We start from the raw sequence: 7,628 nt of genomic DNA on the forward strand, positions 1-7,628 counted from the left end.
GGGGTTCCTGCATTGTGTTTTTGATATATATTTATATATATAGATATATACAGGGTCCTTCCGGGATCAGTCCCATGGTCAGGTGGTGCGACAGCCGGCGGTACCCAATGCCGGTAAATTTCAATCAACAATCCAAAAAGGTATACCGCACACTCAGAATATAGGATGCTGGAAATAAATTTTAATCCGATAACCGCTACGCGTTTCAACACGTAAAAGTTTCTTGATCACAGGATTTTTTCAGATCACCATGACGTGCATAAATAATGAATAAACATTGAAGAGGCACTAGTTTCAAACCCCATCTAGCATCTACTTTGGCAGTCATGTTGGAGAAGTAAATTTCTTTCGTTGAACAATTTTGTAAAATAACTGTAATAAATATATATTGCAGCGTACTATCATAGCCATAATGAACAAAATGTAGGTGCTAATGGTAATCCATGTACACATTTCTAAATAAGGCTTGATTTCATGAATATGAACACGAAATACGAGTGGTTTTAAGAAAACATTAAATCTTTAAACCCAACTTCAAGATGTCGCCCAAAATCCAGGGCTGAGCAATCTTGCATTGTTGCTGCACCAAGTCCCAGCCAAGTCGAGTTTAAAGATTTAGGGCCATATGTAGGTGGCCAAATACCGATCGGTAACACCGAAAAAGGCTCATTTTCGGTGTTACCGACAAATATGTAGCCATGTGAGATGTAGGTAATACCGAATAGGATCGATAATAACGAATCGGTAAAAACCTTCCGTCACCGAATCGGAATTACCGAAACAATGAGATCCGAATCGGTATAAACGATTCGGTAAAACCCCCAAATATGCTATGTAGCAAACCCCGGTATTACCGAATTTGGCCAAAATCGGTGATAACGATTCGCTAATTACCACGTTTCTGGAGCATGTGGTAATCAGGAGGAGTCTATATAAACACACCCAAAATGCATCTGTATGACCACAATGGCAGGCCTCTATCTCATAGCAAGGCGCCTACGGCTGGGAGCAGCAGGAATGAGGATCTGGAGACGTGAGGAGCAGGTGTACAGAGTACGCATCACTCTGTTCCAGTTGACAGACGCTGAAATCCACGAGAGATACAGATTGCACCCAGACACCATCCTGGAGCTAATACGGGACCTAACACCCTATCTGGAGCATCAGACACCAAGGGCCCACGCAATCCCCCCCCATGTCCAAGTACTCTGCTGCCTGCACCTGCTAGCATCAGGAAGTTTCCAGGGTGTGATAGCAGCAGTGGGTGGAGTATCACAGAGCTGCCTCTCCCGGATCTTCAACACCTTCCTAGATGCCATGATGGACAGAATGGAACATTACATATCCTTCCCCAGTACGCAGGTGGAGCTGCAGAGAACCAAGCTGGAGTTCTATCAAATTGCCCACTTCCCCCACGTGATCGGCTGCATCGATGGGACCCACATTCCCATCTGCCCACCTGCAGCAAGTGAATACATTTACAGGAACCGCAAATCCACCCACTCAATCAATGTGCAGGTGATCTGCAATGCCAAACACATTATCACAGACATTGTGGCCAAATACCCCGGGAGTACCCACGATGCTTACATCTTCAGGAACAGTGGCATACATACACGTCTGCTTGCTGGTGAATTTGCCGACGGACACATACTAGGTAAGTAAATGTCACACACCCTGATGTACACCCTGCCACAAGCTGTTGGTCACACCAATCAATGCCACTTACTTCTCTTCATAGGTGACAGCGCATATGCCCTCCGCCCGTATCTCCTCACACCATATCTGAACCCAACCACCCGAAGGGAGAGGAGATACAATGTGGCACATAGGAGCACACGCAACGTGGTGGAGCGCACTTTTGGTATGCTCAAAAGCAGATTCCGTTGCCTCCACAAAACAGGAGGTGCACGTCTGTACAGCCCCTTAAAATGTTGCAAGATTATTGCTACGTGTGCAATGCTACACAATCTGGCCACCAAAAAAGGAACTGCAGTGGAACTGACTGAGTCAGAGGACGAAGACGAGGACAACCCTCAGCCAGAGCCCAGCGCGGCTGGTGCTGCAATTGAACATGATGGGAGACATAGACGGGCAGAGATAACATCACACTACTTCTGAGTGAGTAACGACACTGAGGCATTTCCAATTACATGTACAGGTGTTTATTTGGCACACCTACAGCATTCTGAGCAATGTCCAATTGGACATGGGTTACATCACCCATCACATGCATGTGGACAGCCAGAGTCCTTCACTTCTTGCGTCCCCGTGCTGCACGTGCATGTTCCCCATCCACACTGCCTTGTGAGTGGGACCGTTCCTGTGCTGGGACAGTACGTCCACTACGCCTCCTGCACTCGGTGGGTGAGGGCGTGACGCTACCACGGCTGGAAGCCTCCTCACTGTCCCCCCCCCCTTCCATATTTGAGGCATTGGCATTCTGCATGAGCTCTAGCACTGAGGTCATGGACACCATCCCCCTGGCCACATCATTGCTGCAATGCGACATCTTCTCCTGCATGGCGATGGACCGGCGACACATCAGTGCTGTTGTACTGGCCAGCCGGTTCACCGACGACGTATAGTCTTGGAGCCTCACTCTCAGTCGGCGCATGCCAACACGGTCCTGCTGCAGCTGGCTGCACAGGTTGTCCACCGAGGTTGCTACCCTCTCCATCCCTGCAGACATTTTCTCCCCCATGGCACTGATACCCTCCTCCATCTTGTGCATATGTCTGTTTATGTCTGCCACCTCCCTGTGTAACGCCTTCATCTCCTTCCATTGCAGGCGCTGGACCTTCAGCATCTTTCCTTCCAGTCCAGCAAACACACTGCCACCCTGCTCATATTCCACTGGACTGACCGGCCTTGCCCTGCGGCGTCGTGATGAGATGTTCGCACCCTCGGATGCTGATCCAGCCCGCTCCCTGTTGGATCTCTCTACAATGGGACTTTGTTGGCGCTGGCTGCCCTCCTCCTCCGACTCCTCCATCTGCTGGAGAGTGATCACGGCACGCCTCCTGCCTGACTGGGGTTGTGGTGGTGGTGGTGATGGTGGTGGTGTAGGTGAACGTCGCAATGGTGACTGCGTGAGAGGGGATTGCGGCCCTCCCTGGCGCTGTGGTGATGTCTGTGGTGAACGATTGGCTGGCTGCGATGGCGCAGAGCTGGTGTTCCCTGCAGCCATGCTGTCTTCATCGTGCTCACTCCCCTCTGGCCTGGCTGACCTGCCTCTGCTGCCCTCAGCTGCACTGCGAGATGACTCGCCTGAAATGACACAAATGTAAATTTTCTCAATGCTCTGTCTGCAATGCCATTGCATTAAAGTACATGCCAACAGTGCACAGTGGTTATCCAGACCTGTCCAATTATGTTACCATGCTATTGTGTTAGCTGTCCTGACAGTCCTGATCATGATTTCACACTGACTACATCACCCAGTATGCATTGCAGGTAAGCAGTAAGACATGGTGTGGAGTGGGAGCACTTTTACCACTATGGGGGTTGGGGTTTGGGAGGGGTTAGGGCAGCATGCTGGGCATGCTTCTTACCTTGTTTTCTAGCTGCTCTGGCGGAGCTGTCTGCGTCTCCTATGCCACTCACACTCTCCCGCTGGATGGTGGACTCCACCATCTGTTCCAGTGGTGTTGGTACTGGGGCTCGATTTTTCCCTCCTCCTGTTTTCCCTGCCAGCCTATGTCTCTCTGCCATCCTCTGTTTTGCAGTTTTCCTGAGGTCGTACCACCTCTTTCTGATGTCCTCTATGGTGCGCAGGGTCACACCTATGGCATTGATCTTGTCCCGAATGCCACTCCATATTTGCCTCTTCTGTGCGTCTGGCACTTGGTGGGACTGGGCTCCAAACAGCTTGTGGTACACTTGGGTGACTTCCTCAATCAGGATCTCAAGCTCCTTGTCGCTGAACTTGAGTTTTCTTTTTCTGTCACCTCCCTCCTTCTCCTTGTCCTGGCTTGCCATTGCAATGCTTGTTCTGTTTTTCTTCTCTTTTCTTTTTCTGGTCTATGTTGCTGCTGCCTCCTCAGCTCTCCTGCCTGCCTGCCTCACAGTGAGCTCCAGGCCCTGTGCACCTGGCTGGGTGTGGCAACTTCCTGTTTGGGGAGTAAATGGGTGTATCAGGATTGGCTGATTCACCAAAACGCTGTTTTTCGAATTACCGATTCGGTATTTCCGATTTTGGGTGTGGATTCGGTAAAACCGAATCGGTATTAGCCTTTCGGTATGCATTTTTATTACCGATCTGGTCACAATCGGTATTTAATACCGATTAGGAACGATTCGGTAATGTTTACCGAATATTTACCTACATCGCGTTTACCTCATTCTTAATACCGATTCGGTATGATTCGGTATTACGGAGTCGGTATTTGGAATTTACCTACATATGGCCCTTAATGTTTTCTTAAAACCACTCGTATTTTGTGCTTATATTCATGAAATCAAGCCTTATTTAGAAATGGGATTTGGAACTTGTGCCTCCTCTATGTTTATTCATTGATTTATTATAGCGAAAAAGCGGGACGCGTAAGCCTTCCTCTGACTCAATTCACTGCCATGAATCAATTTTTGGGCACCATTTCTAAGTGGATAACCATGGTTGAATGAACTATATACATATTTACATTTCTAAGTTCATCTGTATATACATTTTTGTTGGGCCCTGAATGGGCAATTATATCAATGTTAATAAAATTATAACTTTTCAAAATTGTTCATTCATCATTACACCGATGTATCATTATTCATTTTAGTGTCTCAGTAAGTCGATATTTTTGACATTGATGTTTAGAATTCAATATTGTTGTATGGGGATGTTTTGGGTGTTGAAGTTTTGTCAGAGAACCATGGGCTGATGCCTGATGGAATCTCGCAGGCTGTGAGGATGTCCAGGTCTTCACAGTCAATGGGCCTGATTATGAGTTTGGCGGTGTGGGAGCGGACCGCCACACCAGTGCCCTGCTCCAACACGCCAAACTAGACCACTGACCTCCCACCAGATTTAGAGTGTTCTCCTGGTTTGGTGGGTGGGGCTTTGGCAGTCCAACCGAGGTGCCTTCAAAGGCTCATCTCTGAGCCTTAGAAAAGTACCACAATGAGAGCAAAAAAGCATGTTCTGCGTGGCATGGACTGTGAAGACCAATCATTGCAGGAACTGGGAGTGCATGCAGACAGGGGGGCACAACATGTGCCCCCTGCATGTATCCCATGGCCCTGAGGCAACAGAGGGCTCTGAAGGGCCCCTTAGTTTCCCCAACGCCACCCATTTCATGGGAGGCTCGACGCCATGAAATGGATTGATGTGAGGAAACTCGTTATATGGTTGGTGGTTGTGCAGTGGCACCAACACCATATTGTGGCCTCACACCACTGCAACACTGTGGAGGAAACACGGATGCCAGCAGTTGTAGTGGTCTTTTGGCTGTCCGACCACCAAACCCAGAATACGGTGGTCGGTCTGTTGGTGCTTCGTTGCCTGTACTGCCATGTGGGGACCACCAAACTCATAATAATGCCATAAGTCTGCTAACTGTAAAAGTGACCCCTTCCACTAGCCACATTGCCACCAACACTAAGTAGCGCCTGGCAGAAGGTGCCTGCGAGAGGGAGCCACAAAGAGGAAAAAGCCAAAACAATACAAAAAACCTCTGAGAAGGTGGCAAGGGGGACTTGGCTCAAAGAACAACCAGGAGTCCAAGAAAGAGGTGATGTAACCAGTAGATATCAAAAATCCCCAACAGGATTCATGTAACAGAAAGCTAAAGAGTGGGGAAGAAACCTGAAGGAAGACTGGTAGGGAAATCAAGTGGAATGAATGAATATCTCTAGGAAATAACTGAGGAAAAAAGGTCAGGAGCGAGGAAACATAACAATGTACTGTTCAAAGTGTTGCGATGCAAGTAGTAGAAGGCTTTCTGCCCTTTTGTTGGCCAGTAGCAGGAAATTATGTCAAGACCAGTGCCCTCCATCTTGACTTGGGATGATTCCTCTAGCAAATAGAAACACAGTGGCTATCTTGGATATTGGGAGAATATACCCTCACAAAGGCCTTTTCAGAGGAACCCTAGAAAGGTGGAAGTTCAAGTTTGCCTTTGACTTTGGACACATCTTGTGACTATTTCCTCACAGAGAAGACCGTCAAAGGAGAGGAATTCATCCTTGGGCTGGCCGCAGAGAGGTAGGTCTATTTAGGGAAGGCAGCAGTCCGCCAAAGCTGACTAGACCTCCCGCACTCAGGGTGTGGAGGAGGAAGTGCATCCCAACCATTAGAAGAGGAAGGTGGGCAGAACAGAGGCCACTGCTGTGGCAGCACATATGCCCCCTATGTCCTGAAATGATTTAAAAAATATATATGAGAGGAGAGGTTGAGCCACCCTGATCCCAAAGGGCAGGTTTTGGGGGGGTCTCATTGGGAGCCCTTCTTGATTGGCTGGCTGTAACATGGACAACATGTTGTCGTAGTCATTTCAGGAGTCTTGGACACAGTTCCCGATCTAATGCACTGTAGAACAAGCATTTGCAATGCAATAGGTCTCGCATTAGGAAAGTTTGAGCTATTGACATTGTAAATGACACAGTTTTTATTTATGTGTTGGTTTTGAAAATAGCGAAATTAATACCTTTGTCATTTACAATGCCAATAGTTATAACTTTCGCAAATGTGACACCTATAGCGCTTGTAATGCAATATGTGTTGTATTTACGTGACTTAGATGTATTGATATTACAAATAACACATTTTTTTATAATTAATACTTACATTAAAGTTATTGTAATTTATAATGGCAATAGCTTAAACTTTTGTAAATAACTTTTGTGAAGATTATGTTCAGTGTATTTTATTGTGATGAAAATCCAAGAACAGAAGTGAAATATTAACATCTTTTTGTGACATTTGTAATAAAGCTTGAAACATGAGAGACAATATTTGAATCAGTTATTGTTAAATTGTTGCACAGATTGATGCTGTGGTGGCGCTGAGTGATGTTGTGGTTGCGGCGAGTGATGCTGTGGCATTTAGTGATGCTGTGGTAGGGCATAGTGATGTTGTGGTGCCCCTGAGTGATGCTGTGGTGGTGCTGAGTGATGCTGTGGTGATACGATAGATAGAGTGAGTGCGATAGATCGATAGAGTGAGTACGATGGATAGAGTGAGGGCGATAGATAGAGGGATGGTGAAAGATAGATAGAGGGAGGGTGACAGATAGATAGAGTGAATGCGATAGATAGATACATAGATAGATAGATAGATAGAGTGAGGGTGATAGATAGACAGATAGAGTGAGGGCAATCGATAGATAGATAGAGTGATGGCGATAGCGTGAGTGCGATATATAGACAGATAAAGTGAGGGCGATAAATATATAGACAGATAGATAGAGTGAGGGGGATAGATAGAGCGAGGGGTATAGAGTGAGGGCGATAGATAGATAGATAGATAGATAGATAGATAGATAGATAGATAGATAGATAGATAGATAGATAGATCGATAGATAGATAGATAGATAGATAGATAGATAGATAGATAGATAGATAGATAGATAGATAGATAGATAGATAGAGTGAGGGCGATAGATAGGTTGAGGGCGATAGATAGATAGAGTGAGGG

General features: G+C 46.7%; 1 long non-coding RNA gene across 1 annotated transcript; it reads left to right on the forward strand.

The window, feature by feature from the left end:
• The first annotated feature begins 885 nt into the window (after positions 1 to 885).
• On the forward strand, positions 886 to 3,356 carry LOC147701953 (uncharacterized). The gene is made up of 2 exons (XR_015297205.1): positions 886 to 2,121; positions 2,792 to 3,356. It is a non-coding gene; the product is annotated as an uncharacterized LOC147701953 (long non-coding RNA).
• Positions 3,357 to 7,628: the final 4,272 nt, after the last annotated feature.

The sequence above is a fragment of the Lissotriton vulgaris genome, chromosome 7 (genome assembly GCF_964263255.1).
Source record: "Lissotriton vulgaris chromosome 7, aLisVul1.2, whole genome shotgun sequence".
Lineage (NCBI taxonomy): Eukaryota > Metazoa > Chordata > Amphibia > Caudata > Salamandridae > Lissotriton > Lissotriton vulgaris.